Below are 16,211 nucleotides of genomic sequence, written 5' to 3' on the forward strand. Positions count from 1 at the left end.
TTAAAAACTAAGACACAACCACACACATTAGTCTAGACCTACACAGGGTCAGGATCATCAAGATATCATGAGGTGATAGGAATTTTTCAACTCCATCATAATCTTATGGAGCCACCATGGTATATGTGGCCCATTGTTGACTGAAACGTCATTATGCCATGCATGACTGTGCTTGTGGGAATGGGTGTATGTGTGGTTTGGATGGGGGGAGGTGGCATACTGGGTGGCTCTGTAAAGTGCAAATCCACCCAAATCAGCAATTTGATATTCTTATATTACTTCCATAATCTCTAACCTCACCACCCATCTTCAGATTTAATCCACACGACATCCCTATGATAAAGATATTCCTACACACATCATGTAAGGGATCAAATTGTGGCGCAGGTTAAATAACTTGCCCAAGTTTCAGATCACGAGGTCAGGAGATTGAGACCATCCTGGCTAACACGGTGAAACCCCATCTCTACTAAAAATACAAAAAATTAGCCGGGCGTGGTGGTGGGCACCTGTAGTCCCAACTACTCGGGAGGCTGAGGCAGGAGAATGGCATGAACCTGGGAGGCAGAGCTTGCAGTGAGCCCCAGATTGCACCACTGCACTCCAGCCTGGGCGACAGAATGAGACTCCATCTCAAAAAAAAAACTTGTCCAAGTTTATATGGCCTGGTACAGGCAGGATTTAGGCAGCTGAATCCACAGGTGCTGCTGAACCACCAGGAGACCTGCTGCCCAAGTAACTGCAAACGGGGCACCAAGGACTGTCTAGGACCACAGGTCGAGTTCCACCTCTGCCAACCTAGTTTGTTAGCCCTTCCTTCCTTCCTTCCTTCCTTCCTTCCTTCCTTCCTTCCTCCTTCCTTTTCTGTTCTTGCCTGCCAGCTTTCCTCTTTCTACATTTCTTCCTCCTCCTTCCTTCTCTCTGTCTCTTCTATCCTCCATTAAGTATAAGTTTTTCGTGAACTACATTTTGGGCAAGAGTTCACGGAGCTACAGGGGATCTTAGAGATGACCTACTCCAACTACTTCATTTTTGAAGATAAGGAAATGGAGGTCCAGATAAGGGAAGGGTGTCACCATCAGCTTGTGTCACAGCTAAGGTGAGAACCCACTTCCTCTTCCTCCTCATCCATCAGTCTTTCCTCTGTATGACTTTATGCTGCCCTATAAACAGTCCACACTTAGCAGAGTCTGCCCCTGGGCTCTCTTTCCTTGAGTACTAAGAATTCACGTTAATCCACATAGAGAATTGAGAGATCAGAGCCTTCAATAAATGCCAACCAACATTTACAGTGTATTGTCTGTCAGCACAGTGCTGTGACAGTGCTGGGGATAAAACAACACAGACGCCAGGGCATCAGACCCTACCCCCACGCTGCTTTATGTACTCTCAGGGCACAGGGACGCTTCATTCTGTGCTCTTATCACACTGACTTGTGTCATCTCTTGACTGTCAGTCTCTCCCACTAAACTACAAACCTTCTGAGAGCAGAAGCCCTTTTTCTTTTATTGTTTTCTCAGCACTTCATATCCTATTGCACAAATCAGGACTTGGCACATAATAGACGCTCCATAAGTAATGGTTGAATAAATGAATAAATACATAGTACCCGTATTAGTTCGCTAGGGCTTCCATAACAAAATACCACAGCCTGGGTGGCTTACACAATGGAATTTTATTTTCTCATGGTCTTGGAGGCTGGAAGTCCAAGATCAAGGTGCCTGCAGGGTTGTTTCCTCTGAGATCTCACTCCTTGACTTGCAGGTGGCAACCTCTGGCTGCCTCTTCATATAGATTTTTCTCTGTGTGTGCACACACTCCTCGTATCTCTCTGTATGCCCTAATATCCTCTTCTTATGAGGACACAAGTCAGAATGGATTAGGGCCCACCCTAGCAGCATTGTCTTAACTTAATCTCTTTAAAGGCTCTACCTTTAAATATGGTCACATTGTGAGATACTAGGGATTAGGGCTTTAACATATGAATTTGGAGGGAATACAATTAATTCAATCCGTAACAGTCTCCTAGCCTTAACTAGCTCACTGTAGCACACAAAAACATCATAAGACAGCACAATAACTGCTCTAGTAAGAAAGAAAAAAGCCTGGTGAGACACATATAATGGTTCCATCTATGCACCGGGTCACCACTAGCCTGTGGCGGAGCTAAAGTGAGAACCCACTTCCTCTTCCTCCTCATCCATCAGTCTTTCCTCTGTACTAGCTTTATGCTATAATTATAGCTGCATCACTGGGCATCGCCATGTACCATGTATTGTTCTAGGCATAGAATGTATTGCCTCAGATAATCCTTGCCAGTATTAAATGTCCACAAATATTGCTAGTGCCTGCAATGTCAATCACTGTGCTAAAGCTATATCATAGTGGAAAGACTCTCACTGCTTAATAGGAAAATGCAGATGCACACACACTCAAACACACAAACACCAGTGGTATGCTGTCTCTGCCCATTTCTGCCAGGTTTATAGCTCTCATAATATTTGTTCCTCAGCCAGGTAATTTAGTCAGTTTCCAATTAGGAAAATAGGAATCATTCTAGGTCTTTCAACATTAGAAATTTAATGTAGGTAATATTAATATCAACACTTCGCAGGTGAAGAAACTGAAGAATAGCCAGTAAGTAACTGTTCAATTCACACAGCTAGTAGATTGCTGCTCCAGGGCTTAAACCCATTATTCTGGCTTCAAAGTCCACTCTTTTAAGCGGAACCCCATAATTCCCCTCAATAGCAGGAAGTCTTATTTTTTTTTATCCCAACCGGAAAAGGGATCTGAGACCATAGCAGAGAGGAGAGAAATTAAGCAGAGCCGCAAAGTGGGGTAAAGAGAACACAGAGAACAGACACAGAGAAAACAGGATGGCATAGGTCCAGGTTCATAAGCATCTGGCTGAGCAGGTGGCATAGAGGGCTAGTGAGTAAGGTGAGTTGACCAGTAAGATGAGAATGGAAAGGTAAGCTGGGGCCAGAATAAGTGAGATCTCATTTGATGTGAATATAAAATTGGGCTGGATTCTCTAAATGCTGGTGAGCTAATGATCTTGCAGTGAGAGATCATTTAATCTTACCTCCTCATTTTGCCAATCAAGAAACTGAGGGCCAGAGAGAAATGACTTGCCCAAGACTACAAAGCAAGTTAGTGGCAAAACTGGGGCCAGCAACCAGGTCTCCCACACCTAGTACCATCCAACTCTGTTAAACAATTCCTGCATAAGTGTATGAAAACTGAAATAATTTAAAAGAATGGCTCCTTCCATGTTTTCCCATGTCTTTCACCCAGTTTTCACCCCCCGTTTTTTTAGGTGATTAAACTTTTTCCTAAGTTTCAGCTAATTAATATCTTCCCAACTAAAATAACTACTGTGGTTCAAAGCCAGAATGATTTTATAGAAATTGCTAATGATGTAGTTTTCCTGTGTGGCTCAGTTGTATGTGGCAGAATGGCTCACAGGTACATTTTATAGACTAGAAGTGCCTGTATTTCTTCTGTTTAGGTCTAACAGATACGTAGAGATATGGAGATAAACTAAACAGCCACTCTGGCTGGGTTTGTTTTACCAAACAAACATATCAAGTCCGCAAACATTTGTTGGTGTGTGGTATATGCCAGGCACTATGTTAGAGTCCCAAGATCCAAAGATATATGAGCTCACTTCCAGATGAGCTCACTTCCAGATGAAAAGGTTTTCACTGTTTAGTAGTAAAATGCACATACATCCACATACACACACATCTGATATGCTGTCTTAGGGCTCCTCAGAGTAGTGATTCCCTAGCCAGTTGACTCAGTCTGGGTCCAACCAGGAAAATGTAAACCACTCTAAGTCTTTCAAAATAAGGAATATAAGGAACTGGATGCACAGGTAATGAAAAAGCCGAGAAGCCAAACGAGATGGTAAAGCACCACAGATATTAGCAACAGCAGGAAGATGCTACTGCCCCTGAGCCTGGAGGGACATAAGAACAGGTAGTGTTACCAGATTTGGGAAGCCAGGACATTTATCAGGAGTACATGAAGCACTGATCACTGAGCACATGAAGCCATTGCTGGAGATGACACCAGAGGCAGAGAGAGAAGAGAAGAAACACCCAGCTTCTCCCCTCCCCTCCTTCGGTCTTTTATCATTGACTCCCATCAGCCAAACCTGCCTTGAAGAAACAGGGTAAGAGATCCTGTAGTGTGCAGGTCCCTGGGATGTTGAGCAGAGCTGGAGAATCATGAGGAAGGGAGCCGAGAGCAAGTGGCAGCTGCATGGCACACCAGGTGAGCTTGGGCAAAGCACTTAGTCTCTCAGTCTTAGTTTCCTTGTTGATAATTTGAGAAGAATAACATCTCTCAAGTTTGTTATGAAACTAATGTGAAATAAAGTATGTGTAGGCATTTTATAAGCTTCAAAAAGCATGTATACAAATGTAAAGACTTTAATTCTTTGTTTTAATTCAATGTTTTAGATTTTAGGCTCTGGGGAAAAAAAGAAGTGAATGGTGTTTTAGTGTCACCAGGAACTTCATAATGCCTAGATAATTATCTAAGTAGAAGAAAATATCCTTTAATTGTACTGCTTGTTATCTCACTCTGTCTCTCTGGTCCATCTGTGAAGACCACTGAGTGATTTTGAGGAAATTGGCACATAACTGAAAGGATGTCACAGTATACTCTCGATCCTATTTGGAGATGTGTCCATGGCTTTGAGTCAAAAAGTGACAAGAAATAGGATTCTAGAAATTACTTCAAGACCATTTATTCCACTCTTTTAATTTCAAAGAGGACCAGAGGGGAGAAGGGATATGGGCACATGGCACAAGCTCAGTAAATCTCTCTTAAAGGAATTTACACAATGACACATGCCAATTTCTTTGCTGAGAGAGACATAGAGCCCTGGAAGACCCTCACTCCTTCCTTGACTGGCCCTCTCTTCCTTGGACTTTAGGGTTTCAAATCAGTCTTATATAATAATAGTTTGTACTTTCAACTTTTCCTTCTGTTTCATTATATTTAGGCTTCCTTTCTTTCCTTTTAGTCTTTTATCTCTTCTTTCTAATCACTTTGACTTGACTCCTCAATTTCATGGACTTTTTCCTGTATACTATGCTAATGGACAATGAAAGCTTAGCATTAAACTATTTTGATTTCAATTTGAGAGAGTGCAAGATTTTTCTCAATAACTCAATTTCCCTTTGTATTAGATCAGAAAGTATAACAAACTCTTTGAGACTAGCTTTTCTCCCAACTCCAGGGCTTCCAGTGAAAATCATAAAGTATTATTTCTTTTTTTTTTTTTTTTTTTGAGACAGAGTCTCTCTCTGTCACCCAGGCTGGAGTGCAATGGTGTGATCTCGACTCACTGCAACTTCCACCTCCTGGGTTCAAACAATTCTCCTGCCTCAGCCTCCCAAGTAGCTGGGATTACAGATGCCTGCCACCAAGCCCGGTTAATTTTTTGTATTTTTAGGAGAGACGGGGTTTCACCATGTTGGCCTGGGTGGTCTCAAACTCCTGACCTCAGCTGATCCACCTGCCTTGGCCTCCCAAAGTGCTGGAATTAGAGGCATGAGCCACCACACCCAGCCTGATCCTTTTCTTTCTACTGGCACAAAGTCCAGGCCACAGCCAGAACTGTTGACTAAATGCTGGGGTACTCACACCTGGCCCATAAGAATGGCAGTAATTCTATCTGATACAATGTGGTTTGACCCTCTAAGCAAAAGTGATCCTATCTTCTTTAACTTTTTATGCGTTTCAGGGGCAGTTGTTAAATGAACAATAAAGTTTAGGGTGTATTCCTCACTGTGGAAAGACTGTTTTGATTGCCTCTAAGTTTCCTTCTAGCTCTGACATTTAAGAAATCAGTATTATTCCACCAAAGAAACCCTATTATGGTCACAAAAGCCGTAAGATAGTAATGATCCCCTGAGTGACTCATGGAATTCCCAGTGGTCCACTGTGAATTGACATTTTACGGGTACAGAGACTGTGGCATCTTAAAATGTCAGAGCTGGAGGAGCGTCAGTCATTATCTGCTACCAGTGCATTCGGGAGTCTGGGACCTGAAGCTTATTGGTATCTACTCACTGAATCCTTCAACGGAGATTTATTTTTATTGTTCTCATGCCACGTGCCAGGCATTGTACTAGGTCTTGAGGTACAGTAACAAATAAGATAGATGAGGTACCTGACTTCACATATACCAGTGAGGCAAAATGCACGATAACAAGGAAAAGATAATAAAGTTTGTAATATTTGCTTAAAAGATATAAATAATGTCATGGATTTATTCACTGTGTTCAATGGACAGTGAATAACTTGGGGGGAGGGAGATGACTGCAGAAGTGACTCTTAAGACGAGATCTGAACCTTGAGAAGAAACCAGCTGTGGAAACCAGGGTTTAAAAAAAAAAAAAAGATAGGCAGAGAAAATGAGATATGCAAAGTCTCAGAGGCAGGAAAGAGCTTGGTATATTTAAGGAGTGGACAGGCAGCCAATCTGGCTAGAATTAAATAGAAGAAAATTAGTATGAGGAGTGGCTGGAGGAGTTGGCTGGGGCCAGATCAACCTCATAGGCCCTAGTAAGGAGTTTCGGTTTCATTCTAAGAGTGGGAAGACTGAAGGCTTTTCTGCAGGTAAGTGACATGATCTGGTTTACATTTCTTAAAGACAGCTCTGAGTGCAGTAAGGAAAATGATCTGTAGGAGAGAGAATGAGGCTATTGCAATAGTCCAGACCAAAAGTATCTATCTATCTATATCTCTATCTATCTATATCTATATCTCTATAGAGATATACATAGATATATGGATATAGATATCTATATCGATATAGATATCGATATCTATATCGATATAGATATCGATATCTATATCGATATAGATATCGATATCTATATCGATATAGATATCGATATAGATACAGATTAATTTCAAAGAGGACCAGAGGGGAGAAGGAATATGGGCACATGGCACAAGCTCAGTGTGCCATATATCGATACATATCGATGTATATCTATATAGATACAAAATTGGAATCAGTGGAGCTGGGAAGAAGTAGAGGAGTTTGAGATATATTTAGGAAGCAGAGCCTATAAGACATGCTGATCACTTGCATACATAAACTGAGAGAACTAGAGGTATAGAAGACTTCTAGATCTTGGAGAAATTGGATGAATGGATGTATTGTTATTGATGTAATGAACCTTAGAGGTCGGTGGGATCAGAAAGATCTATTTGCTTTCAAAGGAAATGGGGAGTGGACACGTATGTTGGCAGCATAAGAACTGGAATAACAGCACATCTCATTCATGCCTTAAAAGAATGTGAAACTTTGAATTTACAGCAATGGTATTCAATAGGTATGACTTTGCCCCTAAAGGACATAGACACCAGGGATGCTGCTAAATATCCTCCAATGCACAACACAACTCTCACGACAAAGAGTTATCTGGCCAAAAATATCAGTAGGGCTGAGTTTGGGAATCCCTACCTTACAAGTTGCCTTTTTGGCATTTATGCAAATGAAGTCCCAGAGAAGATGATTCTGGAAGGTGTCACTGCAGATAGAGTGTGAGGAAGGGGCCTGGATTAGCTTCTGTGGTAGAGGCTGGTGGGAGCTGGTGAGTTATGGGGTTTGCAGAGTTTTCCTGTGAGTGGAACAGTCTCCAGGAGAGGGTCTGAACCCTCTGGGGCCTTGGAAAGAACAGAACATTGATTGAATTCAATTAGAAGGCCCTGGGCGCAGTGGGAGATGAGGTGGATATGCCATCTAGTGAGAACTCAACTAAGCAAAAGGATTGATGGCTGTGAGTCTGGGCAAAGTCAAGGGTTTCCAGGGGAAGAAAAGGAGCATGGGAATCCTAAGGGACATGGGGAGAGGGAACGGGAACTCCTGTTTGAATCCAGGCTTCTTGGGGCAGGTATTCAAACTAGAAGTCATCTAGAGTCTATTAGTTCTCGTGCCTGCCTACACAGTAAAATCACCTGGGGAGATTTTCAATGTACTAATGCTCCAGCTGGGCCCCACCCCAGAGACTGTGATTAAATTAGTCTGGACTAAAATTCCAGCACTGGAATTTTAAAAGCTACTCCAGATATTCTGGGTTGAGAACTACCCTTCTAAGCATTGTACACTCTGATGCCTATGGGGCCAGACAAGTAAAGGAAAAGAGGGACAGGGTAGGCCCTGCCTAAGTGGGCAGCCTCTGCTCAGCCGTTGGCTGCTCTTGCCTTGTAGAAATCGGCGCTGTGTTGCCAAATCTTCCTGTCCTCTTGTTTTTTTTGTTTTGTTTTGTTTTTGTTTTTTTTCTGAGAAGCCTAAAATCCAGATTTTTAAAATGTTGGCTCTAAATATTTTAAAATCCCATGCCAAACAAAACATGACTGCAGAGCACATATTGGGCCTCTGGGCTGTCATCTAGCAACCTCTGACCCAGCCCAGTGGTTTTCACACTTTTTTTTAACCACAAGAGGTTTTCTCCAAACAACTTGTTTTGTAGAACTGTTATAAATTAAATAAACTTAACCAGAACCTTGGTTTAGAGCAGGACAGAGACACACTCAGCCTCTCCTTCTAGCCCAAGGCAGTTCTTAATGCTGCTCCTGAGACCTTCTGGTTCTTGGGAACTTCTCTGGTCCATTTGCCAGATGAGAAAACCGAAGTCTTCATAATACAGTCCTGGAGCAGAACCTGCCCCACAGGGCCACTTAGAAATATGTGTGGGGACCTTTGGAGTTGTCTCAATGACGAAGTTGGCACTACCTGGCACTCAGTGGCTGGCAGCCAGGGATACTAAACTTCCTACAATGTCCAAGACAATAAAGAATTACCCTATACAAAATGCCAATCACTCCCTGCTGGGAAATATCAGATGCAGAAGTGGAGACCCAAGAGAGGGAACATCATCTGGCATGATCATGGCAAATACACTCTAGAACTTTGGCCTCTGCCCCAACGACTTAAGAACTTTCATCTGCACCCATAAGGAAGGGTCACTGGCAGAGCTGAGTTGGCCATACTCCAAAACACAGGAGAAAAAGAGATATTTTAAAATTAAAGCCAAGTAGCCTCTTGAGGTGGGACAGCCATTATGTTAAAAAGCTAAGTGCCAGGTTTTGAGAAGCAACTTGGAAGGAAATGGGGACTGTGATATCTTCGGCCTGGGCCAGGGGCCAGTGGCTGGTACTGGAAGGGGGCAGATCAGCTGCAGCAAGGAGCAGGGGTGCTGGGACATGCTGGAGTCAGGGCAGCTGCACAGGTTTGTTGGCTCCATGGGTCATTTAATCCCTAGGCCAAAATATGCCAAGTTCAAAAATAGGATGTGGGAGTAAAAGGTGAAAGGAGGGTGTCCTCAACACTATAAGGAAATAGAGCCAAAAGAAAAATCATCTTCATATTTTTGTCATCACAATGCCACACATTGTACAGAGTTTCACTGTTTGTAAAACCATTACAACAGGATCACCTTCTCAAGAAGTGCCAGGCAAGGGGAGAAGTATCCCTATTTTACAGGCAAGGAAATGGAGCCTCAGGTTCATGCTTATCTGGCGCCTACCCTATCTTTTTCTTTTTCTTTTTTTTTTTTGAGATGGAGTCTGGCTCTTTGATCCAGGCTGGAGTGCAGTGGCGCAATCTCAGCTCACTGCAAGCTCCGCCTCCCGGGTTCACGCCATTCTCCTGCCTCAGCCTCCCGAGTAGCTGGGACTACAAGCACCCACCACCACACCCAGCTAATTTTTTGTATTTTTATTAGAGATGGGGTTTCACTGTGTTAGCCAGGATGGTCTTGATCTTCTGACCTTGTGATCCACCCGCCTCGGCCTCCCAAAGTGCTGGGATTACAGGCATGAGCCACCGCACCCAGCCTCTGGCTTCTACCCTTTCAAGATCTGAGTTTATTTGTTCATGCTTACTTTCACCATCCACATGATGAAGGTCAAGAGAGGTATTCCTATTCTCGGTGTGTAGATTAGACTAGCAGTTCCCAAACTGTGGTGGGCATCAGAGTTATCTGGGAAACTTGGTAAAAACACAGCAGGCCCTATCCGATTAGAAGAAAGGAGCCTGTGTCTCCTTCACACTATCAGCACTCACTCCAGGTGATTCTGATCATCACCAATACCCCAACAGGTCTAACCCAGGTCAACAAGACAAGCCCACTTACACAATGCTTGGATGTCACAGCAATGTCAAGTTACTACATGGGTCTAAATATTTCTCCTCTCAGCCAGTGATGGAGCTGAGGCAACATCCAGTGGTGTGCTAGTCAGCCAGCTCTCCATGAGGGGGGATCCCTGACTTGTAGTATTCGTCTATTTCTATGGTGTAACTACTGGGGTCATGGCCAATTTCAAAGTACTGAGGTGACATCACTGAAGATGGAGTTGAGAAGAGGTGCACACAATTAGCTCTCTTGAGACAGTCTGAGCCAGCTTCAGCATGCATCTTTCAGGTCTCATCTTCAAAGATGGTGATCTTTCCCCTAAAATATCCAGAGCTGGGATGTGGGACAGGCTCATGACAGTAACAAGGAGCGCATGTTCTATAACATCATTTTCAGGGGACAACAACATCGATTACTGCTATTCTACCATTATCTTTGAAAAGCAATAGACATAATTTTGAATTTCAACTTTGTGACTATTGACTGTGTGATGTTGAATGAGTCTCAAACTTCTCTGGGCATCATATTTCCCATACTTAAACTAGAAATAATAATACACTCCTCAAAGAAAAACCATAAAGGCCCAAGGATGTGATATATGTAAAATATGTAAGAGTACTTGGCAACTAGTTGTACACAATAAAGGTTTGTGCCATTCTCGTCCTCTCTCACATACTTCACATTTTGAAACCTAGAAAGGACCTCATCACTCTTCCCATCTAGATGCCTTGCTAGTGAATCAGAGACTCAAGAAGGGCAAGTGCTTTGCTCAACAAATTACAGGCAGCTGGTATGGAAGCCACCCGACATGAAAAAAAAATTGTCCCTAGGTTATAGTCTTCTTTCTGCAGACCAATCTGGGAGTCAAGCTGTGGAAATTCTACATGTTTGCATTGGAATGATTTTGTCACAGTCACTATCCTTGTAAAGGTTTGATAGAGATGTCTGGAGGCATTTTGCCTTAGCAGCCTGGGCTTCGGAACTGGGCTTGCCCTGTAGCAGGTCACTTGCACCTTTCTGCCACAGATGACGGAAACATTTAAAGTTATGGATTGTGTCTCTGCATCCTCTTCCCTTCACACCAGCTAATGTGTTTTTCATTTCTCTTGGCTGGCTCAATTTCCCACATGTTCTCCCAAGCTCTTCCTCTCCACTCCCCAGGGCTTCCCACAACAAACCTGCGTGCTTTGGCGTCTTAGTAGGAGGGGCTGCTGAAATTCATACCGGATATGCCTTTGGCTGTGTTTATCAGCCCCAGCCCAGGCTCCCTTGGCTGAAGGTGGCTGAAGCAGAGGGCTTTGACTATTCAGGTGGCCCCAGCCTGCCTGCACCCTATCCCTGAAAGCAACCTGCCCATTCGGCCTGAGAGGATGGAAACTTCCAGCTCTGCCATCTGTTCAGGACCTCCTGAGCAAAGACCTTCTCTTCTACACATCAGTTTCCTTAACTGTGAAAACAACAACAATAATAGTATCTTTGTTTTATGTGAACCACTTTGCTTTTCACAGTAATCCCTTTACCGGTGGCTTCCCGTTTAATCTCCATTACAGCCTGTGAAGTAGGGGATGCTATGACAGGCCCATAACATGCAGAGCTAGGACAACAGCCCAGGTCTGCTCATGCCAAGAGTGAGCAGGAAATTTTGCCCTGTCCATTAGCTGTCTCTTTCATTTAAATGAGAAGGATGGGCTGTGTCTCTATTTTGCCATGTAGAATCTGCTTCATTTGCTTGCCTCCTCTTCTTCGCTCCTCTCTTTCCCTCTCTTCCTATGAAAGTAGCTTTGCTCTCTGACAGCCCTGGGGGTAGCTGGGCACACACAACGTATGTGAGAGCCTCACAGAGCAGAAGGCTAATTAGAAGGCATTCACTCTTTAACTCCCCATCTTAATTCCTGGTTAGAAGAGGCAACAGAAATTTTCCTGCTCTTTTCTGTTCTTTTATTTTTCCTTCATCTGTGTACTTGTGCCTTGCTACCAAGTACTCCTTTTGGACATGGGATGTACACATTTGTTGTGTTTTTGTTTTCTTTCTTTTCCATTTTTTTTTTTTTTTTGGTAGTCAGACAGAACAAAAAGCATTTGAATAATTTAACAGTTCCACAGATGTCTAGGCTGAACGGGGACAACAGAGAGAACTTGCTTGTCCCATTTAACTGTTGCTTAGGAATGTAAAGAGGTGAGCACTTAGAATCTAGAAAAAATTTTAGGAGAAGTGGTTTCCCAATGCATCCTGAATGTCCCACTCTGTACTCTACTTTCTCCATCAGTCAAAGCCTTCTCTGTATCTCTATTTGGAATTAACTTCTCTTTTCTAAATGCAAACCCTATCTCGCAACCCATTGACCATACTTCCTTTGAGCACTTCTTCCTTCTCTGTGTCACTGACCTAGTTTTCTTGGATTGTAAATTCTTTTATTGTAAAGACTAATTTTTAATCTTATTTTTTGTGTGTTCACCATTGCAGCTCCCATCATCACCACCTAATAATAATTATAATGATAGCCGCTTCCATGTATTAAGCGTTACTCTTTGTCAGAGACTATTCAAACAACATCTTATCTAATCTTACATCAGCCTATTGAGACATGTAGTTTTACTTTTAAATAACTTTCCAAGAATTATGTAAGTAAGAGGCAGAGCTAGGATTTCCAACTCAGGTTTGTCACATTCTTTAATTCCCAAGCTGGTGTTTCCAAGTTCTGTGATATTCTGCAAAGCGCAGTGGGTGAGAGAAAAAGCCCTCTACGAGGAAATTCCACTCTTGTCTTACTAAGATTCGGCACAATCTGAAAAAAAAAAAAAAGAACAACTAAAAGGTCATTTCATCCCACCCTCTCATTTCACTGATGAAGGTTTTAAGACAAAGGGGAGAAAGTGAGCCAAACCTAGGTTGCCCAGACGGTGGGTAGCTCAGCATAACACCCAGCCTCACCCCATTTCCCCTGCTGCCTCCAACCTCTTGTTAGGCCTCTCACTTTCCTAAAGAGTTTATGATATGATATGCGGGACAGGAATTGCTCAGTATTGAAAAGCTTAGGCAGGAAGAAGGTGTGGGCAAAAACGTGTATCATGCTTCATGATCACACTGTATAGGACACCAGGGACACCCAGCTTCCCTGAAGTTTTACTTTCCTGAAAAGTTGTGCGTAAATGAGATGCTGGCTTTCCCTTTCTGGTAAGTCAGCCTCCAGTGGGTGAGTCAGGTTGGCTCATGGCTGGGAGTCTGTGTCATGGCTTTGCCTTTGTGCAGGTTGTAAGCTGATTGTATGTATATGGACTTTAGGATATACAGATGATATATACATATCATCGCTTACTGTTTGGCTTACCATTGACCGTTTATACCAGATAATTCTTTGTCATGGGCCTGCCTTGTGCATTCTAAGATGTTGGATAGCCTCCCAGGCTTCTACTCACTAAATGCCAGTAGCACCTCTCTTCCCCCAGTTATCACAACTGAAAATCTTTTAAGACATTGCAAAATATCCCTTGGGGGAGAAAGCACCTGTATTAGTCTGTTTTCACACTGCTATAAAGAAATACCTGAGACTGGGTAATTTTCAAACAAGAGAGGTTTAATTGATTCACATTTCTGCCTGGCTGGGGAAGCTTCAGGAAATTTATAATAATGGTGGAAGGCAAAGCGGAAGCAAGGCACTTTCTTCACAAGGTGGCAGGAGAGAGACAGAGTGAAGGGGGAAGCACCAGGCACTTATCAAACAACCATATCTTGTGAGAACTCACGCACTATCAGAAAAACATTATAGGGGAAACTGCCCCCATGATCCAATCACCTCCCACCAGGTCCCTCCCTTGACATGAGGGTATTACAATTTGGATTACAATTCGAGATGAGAGTTGGGTGAGGATACAGTCAAACCATATCTGGACCTCTGGCTGATTTGGTCTCATCTTCCTCTGAGTCCTTTGGTGAGGAGGGAAATGCTAATTGGTGAAGAGAGCAAATATCCAAAACTCCAGCTAGAATATTTATTCTAAGGATGCTCTCTCTGGGATTTCAAAATATTTTTATGGTTTCCATGTATTGCATCCCTGCATGCCTGCTGTGCATCCAATAGTAGCTAAGTGTTTTAACTCAATTGTTCCACACAAGAATTCTGCAGGACAGCTATCATTGTTTCCACATGTATTCATTGGGGTTCTCCAGAGAAACAAAACTAATAGGACGTGTGTGTGTGTACACATGTGTGTGTGTTTTAAAAGAGATTTATTATAAAGAATCAGCTTATGTGATTATGGAAGCTGACAAGTCCCAAGATCAGCAGTTTGCAAGCTGGAGACCCAGAAAAACTGATAATGTAGTACAAGTCCAAACATTGGCAGACTTGAGACCTGGGAAGAGCCAATGTTTTAGTTTAAGTCTGTAAGTAAAAAGAAACCAATGTTCCAGCTCAAAGGCAGTCAAGCATGGGAATTTTCTATTATAGGGAGGAAGGTCAGCCTTTTTTTCCTATTCAGGTCTTCAATGGATTGGACGGGAACCATCCACATTAGGGAGGGCAATCTGCTTTACTTAGTCTCCCAAATCAAATGTTAATCTCATCCAGAAATATCAGCACACACAACCTTAGAATAATGTCTGACCAAATGTCTGGGCACCCAATAGCTCAGTCAAGTTGACACATAAAATTAACCATCACTTGGCCGGGCGCTGTGGCTCACACCTGTTATCCCAGAACTTTGGGTGGGCAGATCACCTGAGGTTCCTTAGGAATGTAAAGAGGTGAGCACTTAGAATCCAGAAAAAATTTTAGGAGAAGTGGTTTCCCAATGTATCCTGAATGTCCCACTCTGTACTCTACTTTCTCCATCAATCAAAGCCTTCTCTGTAAATTCTTTTATTGTAAAGACCAATTTTTAATCTTACTTTTTGTGTGTTCACCATTGCAGCTCCCACCATCACCACCTAATAATAATTATAATGATAGCCGCTTCCATGTATTAAGCGTTACTCTTTGTCAGAGACTATTCAAACAACATCTTACCTAATCTTACATCAGCCTATTGAGACATGTAGTTTTACTTTTAAATAACTTTTCAAGAATTATATAAGTAAGAGGAGTTCAAGACCAGCCTGGCCAACATGGCGAAACCCCGTCTCTAATAAAAGTACAAAAATTAGCTGGCCATGGTGGCAGGTGCCTGTAATCACAGCTACTCAGGAGGCTGAGGCAGGAGAATAGCTTCAATTTGGGAGCCAGAGGTTGCAGTGAGCCGAGATCATGCCACTGCACTCCAGCCTGGGTGACAAGAGCAAGACTCCATCTCAAAAACAACAACAACAACAAAAATGAATCATCACTCTATGGTTAAGCTGGGTGTCAGTGCATCTTATGGAAAGAGCCACAAAGCTAGAAAGCAGCAGATGGAAATGTCAAGACCAGGTTTGTGCTCTTAACCTCTATATGAGCTTCTCAACCCAGTAGATTTGTGCTGGATGTGTGCCGTACTCTCTCGAGTGCATGGGGGAAATAATAGAGCTTGAGAGCCACTGCTCTGTGCACTGCTGTTCATTGGTTGACTGTCTCAGAATCACTGATTATCAGGGTGAGAAGAGACCATCAGGACAATCTAACCCAGTGAAACGCTGATCTGATGATCACACAAATAAATGAGTAGTGTGCCTATAGTGAGTACTCTGATGGAATGGTGCATATGATTGGGAAATAGACCTGACCTGGGTCAGGAGAGGCTTGCTGAATGATTGAATGGGTAGGGGTTACATGGGTAGAGAAAGTAGGAAGGCATTTGAGGCAGAGAGAACCCTAGGGTAACAGGGAGAGGGCAACTTGACCCAGCTGGCTCTGCAGAGTGGGTTCTTCAGATTGCTGCAAACACACCTCAGACAGGCATACTGGATGTGGGGTCTTGGAAGTCCTATAGAATTGGGGTTGCGAGTGAGGAAGGGTGACTGTAATAAAATCGCAGAAACTCATCCAATCCCACCTCTCATTTTAAAGGAGAGGAAACAGACCCAGAGAAGTTACTTATCCCAGAACACACAACTAGGGGATCACA

General features: G+C 43.0%; 1 protein-coding gene across 4 annotated transcripts in view; it reads left to right on the top strand.

Annotated features, from left to right (window-relative positions):
- ADRB2 (adrenoceptor beta 2) overlaps nt 1-16,211 on the top strand; it is a 139,195-nt gene that overhangs the window by 22,344 nt on the left and 100,640 nt on the right. The window lies entirely within an intron of this gene.

This window comes from Pan troglodytes, chromosome 4 (genome assembly GCF_028858775.2).
Source record: "Pan troglodytes isolate AG18354 chromosome 4, NHGRI_mPanTro3-v2.0_pri, whole genome shotgun sequence".
NCBI classification, from domain to species: Eukaryota; Metazoa; Chordata; class Mammalia; order Primates; family Hominidae; genus Pan; species Pan troglodytes.